We start from the raw sequence: 20,205 nt of genomic DNA, 5'->3' as shown, positions 1-20,205 counted from the left end.
ACCGCAACCAAGAGTAGCCCCCGCTAGCCGCCAACTAGAGAAAGCCCGTGCACAGCAATGAGAGACCCAGTGCGGCCAAAAAAATAAATACGTAGAATAAATAAGTTCAAACAGTAAATAAATACATAAACATAAATTACAAAAAAAAAGAACACCTAATGCAGGTGGGAAGGTGGGAGGGCCACTGTAGAGGTCATCTATGCTACATGTACAAGAACCCCGAGAGCACACCAATCGGTACCACACTTTTCACTGCTGTAGCCGATCGTTCCCCCCTGTACTGCCACACTGTAGCACTCCCTTCCCTCATCTACTGCTATAGTCTCTTTGGAAGGTTATTTCAGAACTCTTGTTATGAGAGTGCCAGTTGAACTGTCCTCACTTCCTTCATTTATACCAGGATTGAAGACCTTGTGGTCCGAGATCCTGTCCAGAGAGCAAGCAGGCTAAGGCTCTGTCTTTGTTGATGTATTTCATCAGAAAGGGCTCTACCCCCTCTCCTAGTTCATGGTGTGAAGTGTTCTTGGCCTCTCGGGAAAGTGGGGAGAATGGAAAGGACCCTATATGAGAATGCTAGGCTCTGTAAAACATTTCAGGTTTTTAAAAATAAGACTCATTTTGTATTGGACTTACAACAGTCCTATGAAATACAAAGAAAGCCGAGAATCAGTGACAGGAAAGGATCACCAGTAAGAACTACAACAGTCACCGCTTACCTCGTAGCATAGGGCACTGTCCGTGATCCTTAAGAAGAGTTAGTAGAAATGCCTTTGCCCATCTTGCCCCTGAACCCCTTGAAAGGTACACGACTGCTGTGTTGGTGTTTAGGGGGAGCATCTCACTTACCAGGGACTGACTTCTCCCTTGATTCCTCTGTAGTGATGGAGACTTCCCCGCTGATGAAAAATTCCCTGGGATTGCAACCTCCAAGCCAGACAGCTTTCCTATGGAATGACAGAGAACTTGTCAAGGTGAAACACCAGTCTGCGGGAGAAAGGGAAGAAGAGAATGATGGAAATCGTTTCTGGGAAACTATTTTTACATTATGTGTTGTTTGTTCCCGGTAAATAAACTGAAATCTTCTTAACAGTAAAACAAAATCGAAACCACTAAAGCCAATAATACAGGAGTATAACGTTCGAAAAAAATTTCTTTGGCTGCGCAGCATGTGGGATCTTAGCTCCCCAACCAGGGACTGAACCCACGCCTGCTGCATTGGAAGCGCAGAGTCTTCACCACGGGACCACCGGGGAAGTCCCAGGACTACCACTTTTAAAGGAGAAGGTACAAACCCCTCGGTTCTATGAACTGGAGATTTTTAGTAAGAAGTCAATATATTTGTTGTTAGGCACATTTTATGTTAGGCTGTCTCCCTGCACAGGATGCAGGCGCCTTGAGAATGGAAGTCATATCCCTCTATAGTGCGTCCCTCTTCTTTCTGCTTTGCAGTTTGCTGCTCCACTTGTTCAACCCCACCTAGTAATAACCTATACTTCCCTTGTTCCTGTTTTCCCATCTGGAAAACAGACAAAAGGCAACCAAACAACGCAAAGGTCTCAACAAATAAGGGATATCCAAAACCAGAGATGGCCAGAACTTCTGTACCCCTGATGAAATAGTCCTCATACAAAACCTGATAATCAAATTCCTTAATGCTAGGAATCACAGTGAAAAATAGTATCTGAACTGACTTCTGTCAGATGAGTGAGAACTAAGGTTAATTCAGTGTATCTGAAGCATAGAAAGTGAGGGCAAAAGTGGCACAAGATGGGGCTAGAGAAGCAGAGAGGATTCTAGACCACGCAGAGTCTTAAAGGCCAACAGTGTGTTTTCTATTCTCAAAACAATGTTTGTGAGCGATGTTTATGAGCAACGTTCCAACTTGCTTTGAAGGTTTCTTGTGTGAAGAGTGGATGGGAAGGAAACAAGACATATGGACACTAGTTAGGACCTAATCGCAACAGACAGGCAAGTTCAGTATTAGGAAGTTGAGGAAGAGCTGGCTGACAGATTCCAAAGAAATTCAGGAGATGAACTGAAGCGGGCTTAATGGGGTAGGAGATGGAGGAAAGGAAGGTCTTAGGGAATTCAAGGGTTTACTGCACACATGAGCAAAGTCTCAAAATTAATCATTTGAACGTACAGAGGCGGATCTCCCAAATGACACCGGTTAGGAAGCAACGGTACGCCCTTTAGAATTCCTAGAGACAACACAAATCAACTGTTTCGATGGAAAATTCGGCGGGACTCTTGACTTCCATGGGAATACAGAGAAAAGAGACACTGATCTGGCTTGCAGGTATATTTAGGAAGTTGTTAGCCGGACATCACCTACTAGTATCATGTAAGTAGGCCGTCCGAAGTAGGAAGCTTAGGGGAAAAACCTGGAGGAAAACTTAAAAGCTGAAGCCACACCTCTACACTACACCACCTTTCACAATTTCTTCTCAGATAAGCATCATCCCCATCAGTGAAGAAACTCGTACCTCATAATAGGAAAAACAGGCCTAAAGATTCAATGTGTGTCTTGGGAGGTCCCATCTATGCGATATCTTCCTGGGACCAGAAAAGGCCCCAGGAAGATCAATCTCTGCACCCCTGAAAGCTTACCACCAAGGAAAATGACTAGGTCCATAGATTTCCTCCCTCAAACCAGCTTACCTCACACATAGATCATTAGCAACTCCGCCCTTACTCACATTATCACAGTCACAAGAGTGGTTAGGGAGAAAAGCACTGACCAGGGGAACTAAAACAGAGGCAATCCAGGCCAAGCTGGGCTGGTGGCAGATATCTGCTCCTTACGCTCGGGTGCATAATGCGACTCACCACAGTGCCTTTTTCACAGACCCTTTTGAACGTTTCTCCACAGAATCCAACAGCTCAAGTTAGCTCATGACGCTTCAAGGTCAACAGTCGTCAAGAGAAAAACATGCAATATGTCTTACAATGTTGGATTCCTTACAAACAGGACAAGGAGATAACCATGTAGACAAAACCAGAGCATTTGAAAACATCTGTATTCTACAAACACACCAGTGAATGCTATAAATAAGGTACTATGACATAAAACAAAATGAAAACTAGATGTGAGACTGTTCTCTTCAGTGTACAGACTTCATGGCAGTTGCTGCACACTATATCTAGCTACTTAGATCTTTAACTCTCTGTTCTGTTAATACCAAATGAGGCCCAAGTGTGTCAACCTGTTTCCCACAGAAACCAAAAAGTCTACATGCATCTCTTTTCTCCTGTGCCCTTTTCACCTTACCTGCTCCCAATTCTCCACCAACGTCCTCCTCTTTCTCTAATTATTCTCCTCTTCATTTTGCTTGGCCTTGCCCCCAAGCATGCAAGACAGAGAGTCCTAGAGGTCCAAGATTCTAGAGTGGCTGTTTGCAAGGCGGAGGAGATTACAGTAACTGCCACACTGTATATACTTCTGTGCAAAGAAAAAGGGACAGTGTTCAGAATGTCTCTCACATATAACAAGAGCTGGAGATGGCAGGATACCTGTGTGGCCCAAGGAACTAGAGCTAGCAAATTACGGGCCAAACAATTGCAACCAAAGGCTGGAAGAGGAAAGGTCTGCAACCAGCTCTGTCTCCTAGCTCTCTGGTATTTGCTGCCAACGGGCAGAGTCTATTTCGTGAGGCATCAAGCACTGAAAAGAAGACTCCTGCTGCTGGAAGTTGACAGGAAGTAACGTCCAATGCAAGATCAAGGCTTGTCCTCGAAGCAATGCCCATAATGGAAGAAAAAAAAACAAGAGAAAGCGGAAGAGAAATGTTAAGTCGCAAGTCCAACCTGGCCCCCAGCCTAGCCCAGCCCAAGGAAGGTAGGAGTCAAGGAGAAGAAACTAAAAGAGAAGAGCCTTGGACCACAACATTCTCCACAAGGTACACTCAAGAAACTTCACCCTACTCTTGAACCAAGTTACAAAGAGAGCTTCTTAATCCCTACTTTGGCTCCTTAAAAGCTGCTATCAGTTCACTCATTAGACACATATGATTTCAGAACAACTGTAATAGTTCAAACTAGATGGCTCTTTCCTTCCTAAGGATTATTAATTAAATAAGATCTATATAGCTCTAAGTATATGATACATAAAATAGAATACTCTGTAGAATGTAAGTAACTCTTAGTTCAGTGTATTAATGAACGTCTGTAAGAAATGTTGCAATGATTTCCCTAATGGAAGAGCCTGGGGGAGGTAAATCTGTCTTCTAGGATTTCCTCCCCAGAGCTCAGAAACTCAGGTGTTGTTTTAGCTCTCCTACACTCTCTTCACCCAAGCCCGCCTTCCTGTTGGGGATCGGACCTCCCTATTGGCTCTCTCATACCTTTCAACTGCCTGCTTTGTGACATCACTCTCCTACCAAACCTACTACCACTTGGTAGAGCCTTGGGGTTTCCGTGGAGCTGTTTGGACCAGTAACCAGTGACCTCTGTACTGGACACGTGCGCCGTTCAGCTGCAGCCACTCAGACATCCTCTAGTGTTGTCTCCTCATCCCTTGTACCTGCAGTGGATGCTTCCTCTTCTCTGACCATGTCAGGTAAGAAAAGAAACTTTGGAAAGTTTTGCGTTCGATTTCTTTTGCCCCTAAATTGAGTAGGAGATTCAAAATAGCATGGAATAATGAGGGAAAGTATTGAACTACAAGTCTGGAGACCTAATTTCACTTTTGACTTTGACGTTTACTATCTGTGTGACTTTGGACAAATCACTGGCTGTCTCACAAAGCCTGTTGCTTTCCTTAACTGTTACGTTAGGATACCACATTGGGTTGATCACTCTGATCCCCTTCTTTTCCAGTACTGAGCCTTAAAGGGTACCCATGTAGAAAATGAAATCAGACACTTCTCAAGAGTGTTTCAACAGAAACATAGAAAAGCCAGGGGACATAGAAAACTAGCAATATATACCAAGATGTTTCATCTCTAATGGTCTCCCTCCACTAGGATTTCGACTAGTTGAAAAGAGAGAATAGGGAGAGAGGATGGAGAGTACTGGGCTCTACAGGGAGGCACAGAGTCGAGCGTAAGGAAGTTTAGGATGGTTTTCATTAGCACAGGCCAACAGGCACCAAGAGATGGGAGAAAATGTAAGAATGAAGAGGGAAAGCATAGAGGAGCTCTCAAGAAAAACGGAGTTTGCAATGGAATGCTGATGGGAACCAAAGATTTTCAATTAAAGCAGAAACAGCACAGAGGGAAACCTGCTCAGAGCAGGGCAAAACCAAGTTGATGGTAGCAAACCCTTACATTAACAGACGAAGAAGGAAAGTAAGGCCAGAACAGGGGATCACCAGGAAAGGCAGCTTATCAGAAAAGTCATACTCCGTTTTCTTTCTTTTATTGCCTCTCTGAATACAGTTGGCCACTTGACAGTTTTGAATATAAACGTTTTAGAAATACGTTTTAGAAATGATGCCTCCTATAAACAAGCAACCACAGTGGTTATCTAGGGGGCTGCTTTTCAGTGTTTTATTCTTTCTAATTTTTAAACTAGGTAGACATTTCGCCAATTCAACATTTTAAGTGATATCTTCTAAATTGAATCAGAAGGACTATTTTCCTTTGTGTGATATGTAGGTTCTAAGGCAAGGCTGCTTTTCATTTTTACAGTTATTTCCTTCCTAACACAGAGAGCACATTGATCAACAGCCATCGTTCGCTTGTAGATCTTAGCTACCGAAGAAGAAGAAGAAGAAGAAAAAGTCAAGCCCCACATCTCTAATTCCCCCCCACTTAGGGAATTCCCTGGCGGTCCAGTGCTTAGGACTCGGTGCTTTCACGGCCAGGGCCACGCGGCGCGGCCAAAGAAACAAAACAAACAAACATCCACGTTTATCGAAAACCATATTGTGGAGTCCTGTGGATTTTCTTACATTTGAAAATCTTTTTTAATGGGATTCTAGGCATGATGGTTTTTTGAGGTTTTGGGATGCCATCTTCTTGGATGCTGAAGATGATTCTAATCTAAGTTCTAGGATAAATCCAAAAACCTTCCTGATACATTTTAAGCTTCCTTTCTGCTTATTATATAAGCTATATTCATTGAAATATATATTTCTCCTAGGCTTAATACCTCTTACTTGCTGGGTAAAAATATGAAGGAGCACAATAATGAAACTCTTTTACACTTATTATTTTGCCGTCTGCTTCGTACCGGTTTTCATTGAAATACTTGTCTATGTGTGTTGTGGCTACCTATACATGCACATTTATTGCATTCTGTTGCTTGTTATGCATTTTTTACTGACATACCTTCTCTGTCTGTATGCATTGGCTAGGAATTCATTCACCTCTATCACCTCCATCGTGTTTTCTGGTTAATAGTATTCACTAAAATAGAGTGGGCAAAATTCACTTTCATAATGTTGCATGGATGGTACAGAATGCCATTTGTTAGTAAATTCATTAGGCTTCGATACTTGCCACATACCCCAGTTTTCATTAATATCTATGGATTTCTTTTTCGTTAACGTAATATGCTTGTCATGATTTTTCTTTGTCTTTCTAGAACTTATTGTATCTTCCTCCATATAAACCATACGCAATAGATCAGCTTATTCATCTATTAATTATTACTGCTATTATTATTGGTGGTGGTGTTATAACCACTTTATAGATGAGTAATCTGAAGGAATCAGATAACTTTTCCCTTTCCAAAAGCACTTAAGAAATCCACTTTCGGGTAATCATTTTGAGGTAGGATGAGAAACCAGGCTTGAAGAGGGCAAAAATGACTCTTTCAATTCACCAGTTGGACTGAGCTGTACGTCACCTCTAGGTAATAGCGTGGGAACTGCACAAGCAAAGGGAGACACTGAAGACGACAATGGTAATAGCCGTACTGTTTTCTAATGGACAAAAAAAATGCCTATATTATAAGTTCTGTTTCTCCTGCTTTCTGGCAGTATCATGCTCAGAGTGGAGTCCTGGCAAGGAAGTCAGGATACTTAGGTTCTGAAACCTGGTAATGATACTAACATAATGAGAGAACTTGAACAAGTCAACCCGACCTCTCTGAGCCTCAGTTTCCTTACTCACGAAATGAGACTGAGAACATCGAAGTTCTCTAAGGGCCTCCTAGTTCTAAAATGCTTCCAGTCTAGGAAATAGCATAGAAGTCAATACGAGTGCAGGCTGAAGGGAAAGACAGGGCAGGGAGAAGGTTGCTTCCAGCCTAGAGAACAATCTCTGAACCACACCACTTGGCTCTTCTGCCCGTCTGTGCCCAAGATTGGGAGCACAGGCAGTTAATAGAGAAGAGTGGAAAACTGCTCAGTCCTTACAGCCATCATTAACTGTCTGATTTTGGGTTTCTCAGGAAGTAGTGATAGTAGAGGTGTCCTGATAGCAAGAACCTTCAGATGATGCCGTTCCTCAAACGTAGTGAGAATTTCTCAACCTCCCTGAGTTTGTCATGACCCTCTTGTTCTTACAGAAAATTTCCAACATCCATCTCTACGTGGAACTCTAAATTCTCTGCAGCATTCTCCTCCTGTGGTGAGCAATGCAACTTCCCTAACACGAAGTGTCTGCAACTTCTCCAGAGTCTCTGCCCCTGCCGTCAGTTCGGCATCGGCTACTGGTACCCCTTTCCAGACACTCATGGGTAGTGCCTACCTTTACCAACATTCTAGCACGACTATGTTATCTGGAGTTACTGACCACAGCCAGATCTCCACTTCAGCTGCTTCCTATCCAGGTGTTCTTGAGTGGGACATCACAGCAAGCACTGAAAAGAATTCTTCTTCACTCGGAGACTTTACTCTGGCACTCACTGACCGCCACACAGCTGCCTCCTCCATGTTTCTGGCAGCCCAGTATGATAAAACTTCAGACGCCAAGAACATGGTCCCTCTACATCCATCGCTTTCTGCCAGCCTTGCTCAGGGAACACCATCTCAGATTCCAAATCAGGGGCAGAGCCGCCTGCCACTTCCCTGCCAGGAAGGAAGCCAGGTATATTACTATAACCAAGGCACACTGGGGTCTTTACTGTATGGAGAACTTGGCTCCTGCCCGCAATCCTACGGCTCGGCGTCATACACAGGAAGTCGGGCCTCTGGGCAACCAGAAATGGGAATGGGACTGAAGGAGATTCAGCCCACAAATATCCGACCACCAGCTTCCACCTCTGCAGTCTGCCACCCTGTGTCTGCTCAACGCATCACGGAAACAAGTTTTCAAGGTGAGTATAACAAACGCCAGAGAAAGTTGAAGAATGAGGTCGGCATTCAAAAATGGGGTCAAATCGACAGCTGGGAAGGGGTGTAGAGGCAGGTAGAATTTAGATCCTGAGCCTTTAATAACCACTACCTTCGCTCAGTGCCCTCTGTTTTTAGACTCTATATGAGAACACCTAGGGCTTCCCTGGTGGCGCCGTGGTTAAGAATCCGCCTGCCAATGCAATGCGGGGGACACGGGTTCGAGCCCTGGTCTGCGAAGATCCCACATGCCGTGCAGCAACTAAGCGCATGTGCCACAACGACGGAGCCTGCATTCTAGAGCCCGTGAGCCTCAACTACCGAAGCCCACGTGCCTACAGCCCATGCTCCGCAACAAGAGAAGCCACCGCGATGAGAAGCCCGCACACCGCAACCAAGAGTAGCCCCCGCTAGCCGCCAACTAGAGAAAGCCCGTGCACAGCAATGAGAGACCCAGTGCAGCCAAAAAAATAAATACGTAGACTAAATAAGTTCAAACAGTAAATAAATACATAAACATAAATTACAAAAAAAAGAACACCTAATGCAGGTGGGAAGGTGGGAGGGCCACTGTAGAGGTCATCTATGCTACATGTACAAGAACCCCGAGAGCACACCAATCGGTACCACACTTTTCACTGCTGTAGCCGATCGTTCCCCCTGTACTGCCACACTGTAGCACTCCCTTCCCTCATCTACTGCTATAGTCTCTTTGGAAGGTGTTTCAGAACTCTTGTTATGAGAGTGCCAGTTGAACTGTCCTCACTTCCTTCATTTATACCAGGATTGAAGACCTTGTGGTCCGAGATCCTGTCCAGAGAGCAAGCAGGCTAAGACTCTGTCTTTGTTGATGTATTTCATCAGAAAGGGCTCTACCCCCTCTCCTAGTTCATGGTGTGACGTGTTCTTGGCCTCTCGGGAAAGTGGGGAGAATGGAAAGGACCCTATATGAGAATGCTAGGCTCTGTAAAACATTTCAGGTTTTTAAAAATAAGACTCATTTTGTATTGGACTTATAACAGTCCTATGAAATACAAAGCGAGCCGAGAATCAGCGACAGGAAAGGCTCACCAGTAAGAATTACAACAGTCACCGCTTACCTCGTAGCATAGGGCACTGTCCATGATCCTTAAGAAGAGTTAGTAGAAATGCCTTGCCCATCTTGCCCCTGAACCCCTTGAAAGGTACACGACTGCTGTGTTGGTGTTTAGGGGGAGCATCTCACTTACCAGGGACTGACTTCTCCCTTGATCCCTTTGTAGGGATGGAGACCTCCCCCCTGGTGATGAAAAATTCCCTGGGATTGCAACCTCCAAGCCAGACGTTTTGTGTGACACAAAGTCAAGAACTCCCCAAGTCCTGCAGTAGCAGAAACAGCCACATACTTGAGAGTAACCCACCATCTGAACTTGGGGACATTTCAGTGACAGCTCCAGTCCAGAGTGCCAGGCGTCTCCTGGCCCTGCCTCCAGCTCCAAGCCAGGGACAAATAGAGAGTAAGCACGTGGATGATATCAAAACCAAGCTTTCAAAGCCTCTGGATGCCTACCAGATCCCAACAGAGAACCAAGATCCTCCACTACTCCCTTTAGGAATCCCTGATATTCACCAGCCGCTGGCCTGCACCGATCCCCTCAGCCAAGAGGAGCAGCCTGGTTCTGAAAATGCTGATCTGGGAGAGAACAGCCGGAGTCGTCAGGACCTAGGGACACTTGAAAATGGGATTGAACCTAGCAGTGGTCTTGCAGACGTTACTACACTGGCGGAGGATATTCACCTTCCCCAGCTCTTTAATCCTTTGAAAGAGCTTGATCAATCCCAAGGTCCCAACGTGATCAAAGCTAAAGACACCAGAGCCATTAAGGTGAATCAGGTGCAGGAAAAGCCAAGTGTCATAAAGGTTCCCTCTGATCAACCCAGGAAGAACAAACAGAAAGCCTCTGAGCCTATCAGTGGCGCTCCCAAGGCCAAAATCCAGCCAAAGAATCCAGAGTGCCTGTTAGGGGGAGAAGTGGTTACCTGCCACGCTGCAGTCAGTGACAGGGCTCCTGTGAACACGGCCAAGCACTCTCAAGGCAAACCTCAGAAAGCTGCATCCAGAAAGATCAGCAAAACTAAGAGCCACGGGCAGGAAAAGACCAAAAGGACCAGAGGGAGAAACAAGGCTGAAGAGAACAAGCAGTCAGGGAACAAAGTCAAGGCAGAAGAGAAGCCAGCAATCCCCCACACGAAGCGAAAGGAACACCAAACTGAGCTTCTCCAACAGAGCTTTCAAAAGCCTCGAACCTCCCTTGGCGTGCGCATGCTGGAGTCTGTGAAGGTTCTTCATGCGCTGGGGAAGAAGAATGAGACGAAAACTGGGCTCTCTTCCTGTCGGCTCTTGGGAAAGTCAAGCAACCCCAAAGACCCCCAGCCACCCCCAGCTATCCAGCCATGGCGGCATACCCCACGTGAGGGGAAGGGTCCTGAGAAAACGCAAGTCCAAGCCCAGAAACCAGACAGCAGTGCTGAAACAGAGTGTCCATCTCCAGCCCAGTATGAGCGGCCTCCTCCTGGGAAGGTCAAGTTGATACCTCTGCCTTTTTCTGCCTGGGACAAGCCTCAAGCTCGACCCGCTCCTCGGAGGCCCCAGTCTCTGGCCTCACATCGGCCTGCTGGGGCTTACCGTGCCCAGCCTGGTTCTACTGACTCAGCTCAACCTGCTGCAGTCAATTCATCCCAGCCAGCTCCTGCCTCTTTGCCAGGCCCCGCCAAACCAGCTCAGCCAACTGTGACCAACCCAACCCAACCGGCTTGGACCAACCACACCCAGCCTCGTGTCCCTCAGTCTGCTGCTCCTAGGCCTGCACCCTCCAAAACTTCATCTGGCCCTCCTCTCCAGCGGGAGCCTGTTCCCCCTGCTGTGAATAAGCGCCAGGCCCCACCCAAGCTCCAAACCCAATTTCTACTCCAAGACTTCAGCAAGCAACGAGTTCCATGGAGGGAACCCAACGTGCCTGAGCCAGTCATGTCAAAGCCCATCGAACAAGAGCAGAGGCCAGAGCGAGAGGCCATGAAGAGGCGGGCTCAACAACAACGGGAGAATGCTGCCAGATACACCTCTTCGGGCAAGCTGCAATTTTTCACCGAGAGGGAAAACGAAATGGAAATTGCCGACTACTACGGATACGTCAAGTGAGAGCTGCTAGGATTCTTGGTGCCACCTTGGCTACCAGCTGTTCTTCCATACACAGGTAAGACAGGTATAGAACTGAATAAGTAAATGGAATACAATTAATAGACGAGTAACAAACCTTTCGAATTTTCAGATGCTGCTAACTGGGGCGTGAGAAAGGAAGGACTGAAAGTTGGATGGGAGAATGAAGGAAAGGGGTAAAAACTGAGCAAAGAGGAAGGAACTTGGCCCAGGGCTAGGAAGGCCAAAAGAGACGTATGGATTTAGGAAAGGAAGCAGGAGTGAGGATGAAATGGCAGAAGTAAAAAGCAGGGTCAGAGGTCTGGGTTGAAAGAACACAATTGGAGTAGAGTTGAAGGTGACAGAAGAGGAGTCTAGGTTTACTAGGAGAAATAGAAAAAGTCTCTCGGGGACGCTGGCCTTAAGTCTCACAACCACCAGATAGGTATTTCAGAAAACAAGAGGTTCAGGACACATCTCTGAAAGGTCTGAGTCGCCTTATTCAGGTGTGACTGTAGTGGGGGAATAGGGAAATCTACCAGAGAAGTGGCTAGGGCTCAGAGTTATCCTAGGGGCAGCTGACGACAGGGGCAGAGCCAAGGGAACTGCTGGATCAGGAGGCCCACGAACAAATCAGGGGCATAGCCGCCTGTCACTTCCCTGCCAGGAAGGAAGCCAGGTATATTACTATAACCAAGGCACACTGGGGTCTTTACTGTATGGAGAACTTGGCTCCTGCCCGCAATCCTACGGCTCGGCGTCACACACAGGAAGTAGGGCCTCTGGGCAACCAGAAATGGGAACGGGACTGAAGGAGATTCAGCCCACAAATATCCGACCACCAGCTTCCACCTCTGCAATCTGCCACCCTGTGTCTGCTCAACGCATCACAGAAACAAGTTTTCAAGGTGAGTATACAGACGGCAGAGAAAAGTTGAACAATGAGGTCAGCATTGAAAAATGGGGTCAAATCGACAGCTGGGAAGGGGTGTAGAGACAGGTAGAATTTAGATCCTGAGCCTTTAATAACCACTACCTTCTCTCAGTGCTCTCTGTTTTTAGACTCTATATGAGAACACCTAGGGCTTCCCTGGTGGCGCCTGCCAATGCAGGGGACACGGGTTCGAGCCCTGGTCTGCGAAGATCCCACATGCCGTGCAGCAACTAAGCGCATGTGCCACAAGGACGGAGCCTGCATTCTAGAGCCCGTGAGCCTCAACTACCGAAGCCCACGTGCCTACAGCCCATGCTCCGCAACAAGAGAAGCCACCGCGATGAGATGCCCGCACACCGCAAGCAAGAGTAGCCCCCGCTAGCCGCCAACTAGAGAAAGCCCGTGCACAGCAATGAGAGACCCAGTGCAGCCAAAAAAATAAATACGTAGAATAAATAAGTTCAAACAGTAAATAAATACATAAACATAAATTACAAAAAAAAAGAACACCTAATGCAGGTGGGAAGGTGGGAGGGCCACTGTAGAGGTCATCTATGCTACATGTACAAGAACCCCGAGAGCACACCAATCGGTACCACACTTTTCACTGCTGTAGCCGATCATTCCCCCGGTACTGCCACACTGTAGCACTCCCTTCCCTCATCTACTGCTATAGTCTCTTTGGAAGGTGTTTCAGAACTCTTGTTATGAGAGTGCCAGTTGAACTGTCCTCACTTCCTTCATTTACACCAGGAGTGAAGACCTTGTGGTCCGAGATCCTGTCCAGAGAGCAAGCAGGCTAAGACTCTGTCTTTGTTGATGTATTTCATCAGAAAGGGCTCTACCCCCTCTCCTAGTTCATGGTGTGAAGTGTTCTTGGCCTCTCGGGAAAGTGGGGAGAATGGAAAGGACCCTATATGAGAATGCTAGGCTCTGTAAAACATTTCAGGTTTTTAAAAATAAGACTCATTTTGTATTGGACTGACAACAGTCCTATGAAATACAAAGAAAGCCGAGAATCAGTGACAGGAAAGGATCACCAGTAAGAACTACAACAGTCACCGCTTACCTCGTAGCACAGGGCGCTGTCCGTGATCCTTAAGAAGAGTTAGTAGAAATGCCTTGCCCATCTTGCCCCTGAACCCCTTGAAAGGTACACGACTGCTGTGTTGGTGTTTAGGGGGAGCATCTCACTTACCAGGGACTGACTTCTCCCTTGATTCCTCTGTAGTGATGGAGACTTCCCCGCTGATGAAAAATTCCCTGGGATTGCAACCTCCAAGCCAGACAGCTTTCCTATGGAATGACAGAGAACTTGTCAAGGTGAAACACCAGTCTGCGGGAGAAAGGGAAGAAGAGAATGATGGAAATCGTTTCTGGGAAACTATTTTTACATTATGTGTTGTTTGTTCCCGGTAAATAAACTGAAATCTTCTTAACAGTAAAACAAAATCGAAACCACTAAAGCCAATAATACAGGAGTATAACGTTCGAAAAAAATTTCTTTGGCTGCGCAGCATGTGGGATCTTAGCTCCCCAACCAGGGATTGAACCCACGCCTGCTGCATTGCAAGCGCAGAGTCTTCACCACGGGACCACCGGGGAAGTCCCAGGACTATCACTTTTAAAGGAGAAGGTACAAACCCCTCGGTTCTATGAACTGGAGATTTTTAGTAAGAAGTCAATATATTTGTTGTTAGGCACATTTTATGTTAGGCTGTCTCCCTGCACAGGATGCAGGCGCCTTGAGAATGGAAGTCATATCCCTCTATAGTACGTCCCTCTTCTTTCTGCTTTGCAGTTTGCTGCTCCACTTGTTCAACCCCACCTAGTAATAACCTATACTTCCCTTGTTCCTGTTTTCCCATCTGGAAAACAGACAAAAGGCCACCAAACAACGCAAAGGTCTCAACAAATAAGGGATATCCAAAACCAGAGATGGCCAGAACTTCTGTACCCCTGATGAAATAGTCCTCATACAAAACCTGATAATCAAATTCCTTAATGCTAGGAATCACAGTGAAAAATAGTATCTGAACTGACTTCTGTCAGATGAGTGAGAACTAAGGTTAATTCAGTGTATCTGAAGCATAGAAAGTGAGGGCAAAAGTGGCACAAGATGGGACTAGAGAAGCAGAGAGGATTCTAGACCACGCAGAGTCTTAAAGGCCAACAGTGTGTTTTCTATTCTCAAAACAATGTTTGTGAGCGATGTTTATGAGCACCGTTCCAACTTGCTTTGAAGGTTTCTTGTGTGAAGAGTGGATTGGAAGGAAACAAGATATATGGACACTAGTTAGGACCTAATCGCAACAGACAGGCAAGTTCAGTATTAGGAAGTTGAGGAAGAGCTGGCTGACAGATTCCAAAGAAATTCAGGAGATGAACTGAAGCGGGCTTAATGGGGTAGGAGATGGAGGAAAGGAAGGTCTTAGGGAATTCAAGGGTTTACTGCACACATGAGCAAAGTCTCAAAATTAATCATTTGAACGTACAGAGGCGGATCTCCCAAATGACACCGGTTAGGAAGCAACGGTACGCCCTTTAGAATTCCTAGAGACAACACAAATCAACTGTTTCGATGGAAAATTCGGCGGGACTCTTGACTTCCATGGGAATACAGAGAAAAGAGACACTGATCTGGCTTGCAGGTATATTTAGGAAGTTGTTAGCCGGACATCACCTACTAGTATCATGTAAGTAGGCCGTCCGAAGTAGGAAGCTTAGGGGAAAAACCTGGAGGAAAACTTAAAAGCTGAAGCCACACCTCTACACTACACCACCTTTCACAATTTCTTCTCAGATAAGCATCATCCCCATCAGTGAAGAAACTCGTACCTCATAATAGGAAAAACAGGCCTAAAGATTCAATGTGTGTCTTGGGGGGTCCCATCTATGCGATATCTTCCTGGGACCAGAAAAGGCCCCAGGAAGATCAATCTCTGCACCCCTGAAAGCTTACCACCAAGGAAAATGACTAGGTCCATAGATTTCCTCCCTCAAACCAGCTTACCTCACACATAGATCATTAGCAACTCCGCCCTTACTCACATTATCACAGTCACAAGAGTGGTTAGGGAGAAAAGCACTGACCAGGGGAACTAAAACAGAGGCAATCCAGGCCAAGCTGGGCTGGTGGCAGATATCTGCTCCTTACGCTCGGGTGCATAATGCGACTCACCACAGTGCCTTTTTCATAGACCCTTTTGAACGTTTCTCCACAGAATCCAACAGCTCAAGTTAGCTCATGACGCTTCAAGGTCAACAGTCGTCAAGAGAAAAACATGCAATATGTCTTACAATGTTGGATTCCTTACAAACAGGACAAGGAGATAACCATGTAGACAAAACCAGAGCATTTGAAAACATCTGTATTCTACAAACACACCAGTGAATGCTATAAATAAGGTACTATGACATAAAACAAAATGAAAACTAGATGTGAGACTGTTCTCTTCAGTGTACAGACTTCATGGCAGTTGCTGCACACTATCTAGCTACTTAGATCTTTAACTCTCTGTTCTGTTAATACCAAATGAGGCCCAAGTGTGTCAACCTGTTTCCCACAGAAACCAAAAAGTCTACATGCATCTCTTTTCTCCTGTGCCCTTTTCACCTTACCTGCTCCCAATTCTCCACCAACGTCCTCCTCTTTCTCTAATTATTCTCCTCTTCATTTTGCTTGGCCTTGCCCCCAAGCATGCAAGACAGAGAGTCCTGGGGCTTCTCTGGTGGCGCAGTGGTTGAGAATCTGCCTGCCAATGCAGGGGACACGGGTTCGAGCCCTGGTCTGGGAAGATCCCACATGCCGTGGAGCAACTAGGCCCGTGAGCCACAACTACTGAGCCTGCGCGTCTGGAGCCTGTGCTCCGCAACGAGAGAGGCCACGATAGTGAGAGGCCCGCGCACCGTGATGAAGAGTGGCCCCCGCTTGCCGCAACTGGAGAAAGCCCTAGCGCAGAAACGAAGACCCAACATAGCAGTCAATCAATAAAATAAATCTTTAAAAAAAAAAAAAAAAAAAAAAAAAAAAAGACAGAGAGTCCTAGAGGTCCAAGATTCTAGAGTGGCTGTTTGCAAGGCGGAGGAGATTACAGTAACTGCCACACTGTATATACTTCTGTGCAAAGAAAAAGGGACAGTGTTCAGAATGTCTCTCACATATAACAAGAGCTGGAGATGGCAGGATACCTGTGTGGCCCAAGGAACTAGAGCTAGCAAATTACGGGCCAAACAATTGCAACCAAAGGCTGGAAGAGGAAAGGTCTGCAACCAGCTCTGTCTCCTAGCTCTCTGGTATTTGCTGCCAACGGGCAGAGTCTATTTCGTGAGGCATCAAGCACTGAAAAGAAGACTCCTGCTGCTGGAAGTTGACAGGAAGTAACGTCCAATGCAAGATCAAGGCTTGTCCTCGAAGCAATGCCCATAATGGAAGAAAAAAAAACAAGAGAAAGCGGAAGAGAAATGTTAAGTCGCAAGTCCAACCTGGCCCCCAGCCTAGCCCAGCCCAAGGAAGGTAGGAGTCAAGGAGAAGAAACTAAAAGAGAAGAGCCTTGGACCACAACATTCTCCACAAGGTACACTCAAGAAACTTCACCCTACTCTTGAACCAAGTTACAAAGAGAGCTTCTTAATCCCTACTTTGGCTCCTTAAAAGCTGCTATCAGTTCACTCATTAGACACATATGATTTCAGAACAACTGTAATAGTTCAAACTAGATGGCTCTTTCCTTCCTAAGGATTATTAATTAAATAAGATCTATATAGCTCTAAGTATATGATACATAAAATAGAATACTCTGTAGAATGTAAGTAACTCTTAGTTCAGTGTATTAATGAACGTCTGTAAGAAATGTTGCAATGATTTCCCTAATGGAAGAGCCTGGGGGAGGTAAATCTGTCTTCTAGGATTTCCTCCCCAGAGCTCAGAAACTCAGGTGTTGTTTTAGCTCTCCTACACTCTCTTCACCCAAGCCCGCCTTCCTGTTGGGGATCGGACCTCCCTATTGGCTCTCTCATACCTTTCAACTGCCTGCTTTGTGACATCACTCTCCTACCAAACCTACTACCACTTGGTAGAGTCTTGGGGTTTCCGTGGAGCTGTTTGGACCAGTAACCAGTGACCTCTGTACTGGACACGTGCGCCGTTCAGCTGCAGCCACTCAGACATCCTCTAGTGTTGTCTCCTCATCCCTTGTACCTGCAGTGGATGCTTCCTCTTCTCTGACCATGTCAGGTAAGAAAAGAAACTTTGGAAAGTTTTGCGTTCGATTTCTTTTGCCCCTAAATTGAGTAGGAGATTCAAAATAGCATGGAATAATGAGGGAAAGTATTGAACTACAAGTCTGGAGACCTAATTTCACTTTTGACTTTGACGTTTACTATCTGTGTGACTTTGGACAAATCACTGGCTGTCTCACAAAGCCTGTTGCTTTCCTTAACTGTTACGTTAGGATACCACATTGGGTTGATCACTCTGATCCCCTTCTTTTCCAGTATTGAGCCTTAAAGGGTACCCATGTAGAAAACGAAATCAGACACTTCTCAAGAGTGTTTCAACAGAAACATAGAAAAGCCAGGGGACATAGAAAACTAGCAATATATACCAAGATGTTTCATCTCTAATGGTCTCCCTCCACTAGGATTTCGACTAGTTGAAAAGAGAGAATAGGGAGAGAGGATGGAGAGTACTGGGCTCTACAGGGAGGCACAGAGTCGAGCGTAAGGAAGTTTAGGATGGTTTTCATTAGCACAGGCCAACAGGCACCAAGAGATGGGAGAAAATGTAAGAATGAAGAGGGAAAGCATAGAGGAGCTCTCAAGAAAAACGGAGTTTGCAATGGAATGCTGATGGGAACCAAAGATTTTCAATTAAAGCAGAAACAGCACAGAGGGAAACCTGCTCAGAGCAGGGCAAAACCAAGTTGATGGTAGCAAACCCTTACATTAACAGACTAAGAAGGAAAGTAAGGCCAGAACAGGGGATCACCAGGAAAGGCAGCTTATCAGAAAAGTCATACTCCGTTTTCTTTCTTTTATTGCCTCTCTGAATACAGTTGGCCACTTGACAGTTTTGAATATAAACGTTTTAGAAATACGTTTTAGAAATGATGCCTCCTATAAACAAGCAACCACAGTGGTTATCTAGGGGGCTGCTTTTCAGTGTTTTATTCTTTCTAATTTTTAAACTAGGTAGACATTTCGCCAATTCAACATTTTAAGTGATATCTTCTAAATTGAATCAGAAGGACTATTTTCCTTTGTGTGATATGTAGGTTCTAAGGCAAGGCTGCTTTTCATTTTTACAGTTATTTCCTTCCTAACACAGAGAGCACATTGATCAACAGCCATCGTTCGCTTGTAGATCTTAGCTACCGAAGAAGAAGAAGAAGAAGAAAAAGTCAAGCCCCACATCTCTAATTCCCCCCCACTTAGGGAATTCCCTGGCGGTCCAGTGCTTAGGACTCGGTGCTTTCACGGCCAGGGCCACGCGGCGCGGCCAAAGAAACAAAACAAACAAACATCCACGTTTATCGAAAACCATATTGTGGAGTCCTGTGGATTTTCTTACATTTGAAAATCTTTTTTAATGGGATTCTAGGCATGATGGTTTTTTGAGGTTTTGGGATGCCATCTTCTTGGATGCTGAAGATGATTCTAATCTAAGTTCTAGGATAAATCCAAAAACCTTCCTGATACATTTTAAGCTTCCTTTCTGCTTATTATATAAGCTATATTCATTGAAATATATATTTCTCCTAGGCTTAATACCTCTTACTTGCTGGGTAAAAATATGAAGGAGCACAATAATGAAACTCTTTTACACTTATTATTTTGCCGTCTGCTTCGTACCGGTTTTCATTGAAATACTTGTCTATGTGTGTTGTGGCTACCTATACATGCACATTTATTGCATTCTGTTGCTTGTTATGCATTTTTTACTGACATACCTTCTCTGTCTGTATGCATTGGCTAGGAATTCATTCACCTCTATCACCTCCATCGTGTTTTCTGGTTAATAGTATTCACTAAAATAGAGTGGGCAAAATTCACTTTCATAATGTTGCATGGATGGTACAGAATGCCATTTGTTAGTAAATTCATTAGGCTTCGATACTTGCCACATACCCCAGTTTTCATTAATATCTATGGATTTCTTTTTCGTTAACGTAATATGCTTGTCATGATTTTTCTTTGTCTTTCTAGAACTTATTGTATCTTCCTCCATATAAACCATACGCAATAGATCAGCTTATTCATCTATTAATTATTACTGCTATTATTATTGGTGGTGGTGTTATAACCACTTTATAGATGAGTAATCTGAAGGAATCAGATAACTTTTCCCTTTCCAAAAGCACTTAAGAAATCCACTTTCGGGTAATCATTTTGAGGTAGGATGAGAAACCAGGCTTGAAGAGGGCAAAAATGACTCTTTCAATTCACCAGTTGGACTGAGCTGTACGTCACCTCTAGGTAATAGCGTGGGAACTGCACAAGCAAAGGGAGACACTGAAGACGACAATGGTAATAGCCGTACTGTTTTCTAATGGACAAAAAAAATGCCTATATTATAAGTTCTGTTTCTCCTGCTTTCTGGCAGTATCATGCTCAGAGTGGAGTCCTGGCAAGGAAGTCAGGATACTTAGGTTCTGAAACCTGGTAATGATACTAACATAATGAGAGAACTTGAACAAGTCAACCCGACCTCTCTGAGCCTCAGTTTCCTTACTCACGAAATGAGACTGAGAACATCGAAGTTCTCTAAGGGCCTCCTAGTTCTAAAATGCTTCCAGTCTAGGAAATAGCATAGAAGTCAATACGAGTGCAGGCTGAAGGGAAAGACAGGGCAGGGAGAAGGTTGCTTCCAGCCTA

Source organism: Balaenoptera ricei, chromosome 13, assembly GCF_028023285.1.
Source record: "Balaenoptera ricei isolate mBalRic1 chromosome 13, mBalRic1.hap2, whole genome shotgun sequence".
Classification (NCBI taxonomy): domain Eukaryota; kingdom Metazoa; phylum Chordata; class Mammalia; order Artiodactyla; family Balaenopteridae; genus Balaenoptera; species Balaenoptera ricei.
Note: the sequence above shows the minus strand (reverse complement) of the source record.